Below are 4,253 nucleotides of genomic sequence, written 5' to 3'. Positions count from 1 at the left end.
TGCTGCTGCTTATTTACTTTCGAAGCTCTTCATTCATGCATTTGAGCTGAGCTAGTGTCCTCTGCACTTGTTCTTGGTGGGCACTAGGTTTCTTCCATATGTTTCTGCGTTTGATTCTTTAGTGCAGGTGTTATTAATTCAGGGATTTCTTTTTTCATTTCCAATCTGAGGTCTTCTACATCTTTCTGCGGCTCTTTCTTTATCTCAGAAGCCGTTGATTCATTGCTTTCAGCTGTGTGATTTCCAATTTGTTCTGTGTTAGTGACCTCTGCACTTGTTACGGGTGTGTTAAGGTTCTGAGTTTGCATTTTGTTCCTTCTCGTCATTTTGTGTAGAGCTGTCTTCTGCCCTTTGTTTTAGATCTTTGCTGTAGTTATAACCTTCGCACGTTCTGAAGTTCAGGTGCAGCTTTACAAAGGTTGGACTTATCCAGCTGCATCTGGCTTAGGTCTGGGTGCTGTGCTCATCTCCTTCCCACTGCTGCCCTTGAAGGTGAACCTGTTGTGCCCCTGTGGTGAGATGTTCTGGTCCTGGACTTGCTGGTTGGATCTATCCTCTACATTATCTGCAGGGATTGCAGCTGCAAGATTACACCCCAGGCGTGTATGCCAGACCTGAGCTGTGCCTGGAGGGGCAAGGTGAAGTAGGGGGAAGAGGAAGCTCTCCCACACACTCATCGGACCTAAGCTAGGACTGCGTCTGGGGGTTCCCAGACGCGGCAGAAATTCCTACTGGTCGGGCGGGGTGGGGGAGGTACTGCGGAGTGGTGGGGGCGGCCCAAGTTGGTGGGAGAGGGTCCGGCCCATGCTGCGCTTCGGCTGGGACTGGTCCCCGCGCAACAGTGTATCAGGAAGCTTTCTGCAGACTCATCGGACCTGGGCTAGGACAGGGTCTCCTAACCGTTTTAAATACACAGATACAAAATGGTTATTCATCTTTCTCTCCTTTTTTGCTAAGTTCCGTCATTTGAATATTATAGGTGAGTTAACTCAGTAAAATATTCTGAAAGAGTCCAGTAGTCCATAATAGTATTGGGTCTTCTGCTTAACTGGCAGTGTCAGAAATTGTTGACAAGACTCCCCTACAGTTCAATATAATACTATGGCTTTACTTCTTAGACTTCGTTTTTATTCTTTTCTGCTAGATGGTTAAGACCAAGATAAAGCAAGAATTATGCAGCAATAGTTGTAGATTTTTGAATCTTATAAGGTCAGTGAAATTCCCTCAGAATCTATCCAGAGATCCTGCACATCAGATTGTAGCTCTTTTGTCAGTGTCAGCCATGTGGATGAGTCATGGCCACTGCTCGGCCAATGTGCTCTCTGTAAAAGCCTGCGAGAAAGTTTTCTCTCCATGTGACTCTCCTTAGGCACGTTCTACATCATCGATCACTTTTCTCTTTGGCCCCATAATCTCCTTGATTAGAAAATTTGGGACACTACCAAGTTACATCACATTACATTACAAGTTCTCATATGTCCTGAGTCTTAATTGACCTTGGAAGGTTAGGGTCAAAAAGTTGGCTTTCCGTGCAGTCCTTTGTTTTCTCTAATTTGGTCTGCAAACTTAGTTTGCTAACCTTCCAGAAGAGAAGATAATTGTTATTACCACACAAACAAGGCTGTTAAGCTTAATCTCACTATCTGTCTGAATATCAAACATCATAGGCATAATATTGAATAAGTATTTTTTATCAAGAATTGATATGCTGAATTTTAAGTCCCTACAGAATATGATGAAAAATCATTTAAAAATTAGAATATATTTTTAAAAAATGACTAAAGAATTATATAATCCTTATGTTTGCACATAAGTCCAAAAATCTCACCATATACAACCTTGAAGCAGGACAGTCCCACAATATTCCTTTTCCTGTCTCTTGCTTCCATTAACCACCCCCTTCTTCTTGAACATCCACCTACCCGAGACACATCATAGTAGTAAATGGCATGTCATGACAAGCAGCCCATATTCAGAATACCACAATAACAGGCACTGCAAATATGAAACTACTATTACAAATTACCCTCTGCAGTGCAGTAGCTTAGTTCACAGGTATCAGTATATACAGTTGTCAGGGTGAGAATCTTTCCAATTAACTGCTAGACTAAAAAATCTTCTGAAGATTCTCATTATCATTGCCTTTCTCATCTTTTACACATAAATGTATGGCTTGACATTGTCATGTTTCCTAGCTATTCTCCTTTTCCTCTCTTGATTAGTTAGTCCTTCAGATCCTGCTTTCCTTTTACTTGTATTATATCTTTCTATTTCTATTTCTTCTTTTTAGTTCTTATACTAGCGAGACTATATGATATTGACACATGTGTGTCTGGTTTATTTCACTTATGAGTATATGTTCAAGTGGCACCCACTTCAATATAAAAGCTTGCAGTTTATCATTCTTAATAGCTGAATAATACTCCATGGTGTAAAAGTACACATGGTTTTCAACCATTCTTCAGGTGATGAGCATCTTTCTTGTTTCCAAGATTTGGCTATCACAAATTGTGCCGCTATAAACATAGGCACACATATATCTCCATGATATGATGTTTTCAAATCCTCTGGGAAAATTCTCAGTAGAGGAATAGCTGGTTTAAAGGGGATTTCCAGACCAACTTTACTAAGGAGTCTCCATACTAATTTCCATCACGGTTGCACCCGTCTACATTCCCAACAGTAGTGGAGAAGGGTTCATTTTTCCACATCGCCTCTCCAACATATGTTGTTGGGTGATGTCTTTATGATAGCCATTCTTTCTGGGTTAAGATGCTATCTCAATGTGGTTTTAATTTGCATTTCACGAATGGCAAGTGATGTGGAGCATTTTTTCATATATTTATTCGCTTCTTTAATTTCTTCCTCTGAGAAATGTGTGTCCATCTCAGATGCCCATTTCTGGAATGTATCTTTAAATTTTGTGGCCCTAGTATTTTTTACTTCTTTATAGTTTCTAGAAAGGAGTCCTTTGTCTGAGTACTTATTTCTCATGAGATTTTCCAAATTTATGGGTCACCTTTTCACTTTGTTGGTAATTTCTTTTGACGTGAAAAAACTTCTCAGTAAGAGCAGATCCCAGTTGTTAAGTCTTTCTCCTGTTACGCATGCAATTTGATTTCTGTCCATGAACTCTTTGCCTACCCCTATGTCTTCAAGAGTTTTTCCTACATTATATTCCAGGAGATTTAGTGTCTCTGCTTTAATGTTTAGATCTTTAATCCATTTTGACTTTAGTTTAGTTCATGATGATAGACCTGGATCAACATTGAATTATTGGCACGTAGAGAGCCAGTTTTTCCAGCACCATTTGTTAAAGAGGCTATCTTTCTTCCAGAGAGTATGTTTTGACCCTTTGTCAAAGAAAAGATGTCTGAGGGTGTTTGGAGAAGCTTCCTTGTCTTCTAATCTATTCCATAGATCCTGAGGTCTATTTTGATGTCAGTACAATGCTGATTTTATCACAGTAGCTTTCTAGTATAATTTCAAGGCAGGAATTTTAATGCCACCTGCCTTGTCTTTATTGCCCAGAATTTCCTTTGCTATTCTAGGTCTTTTCCAGTCCAGATAAATTTTAGGAATGATTCTCTATGTCTGTGAGATATGTTGGTGGTAGTCTGATAGGGACTGCATTAAATCTGTACAGCAATTTTGGGAGTATGGCCATCTTCACAATGTTGGTTCTTCCTATCCAGGAGCATGGGGTACCTTTCCATTTTCTGATATCCTCTAGGATCTCTTTTTTAAGAGTACTGTAATATTCATTGAAAAGATCTTTGACTTCTTTAGTTAGGTTAATTTCAAGGTATTTCATTTTCCTTGGTGCTATACTAAAAGGTATTGTTTCTATAATGTCCCTCTCAGTGTGTTCGTTGTCTGTGTAGAGGAAAGCTATTCACTTTTGTGTATTGACTTTATAAACTGCTATGCTACTGAATTTCTGTATTAATTCTACCAGCTTCTTGAAGTTTTTTGGGTCTTCTAAGTAAAGTATCATGTCATCCACAAATAAAGATATTTTAAATTCTTCTTTGCCTATTCTTATTCCTCTTATTTCTTACTCTTATCTAATGGCTGTAGCTAATGATTCCAGAACTATATTGAATAGGAGTGGTGATAGAGGACGGCCTTGTCTTGTACCCGATCTAAGAGTAAAAGATTTCAGTTTTTCCCCTTTTAGGATTATGTTAGCTGTTGGGTTTTCATAAATGGCTTTTACCAGATTGAAGTAGAGGCCATCTATTCCAATTTTC

Source organism: Octodon degus, unplaced genomic scaffold (genome assembly GCF_000260255.1).
Source record: "Octodon degus isolate 3935 unplaced genomic scaffold, OctDeg1.0 scaffold00131, whole genome shotgun sequence".
NCBI lineage: Eukaryota > Metazoa > Chordata > Mammalia > Rodentia > Octodontidae > Octodon > Octodon degus.
Note: the sequence above shows the minus strand (reverse complement) of the source record.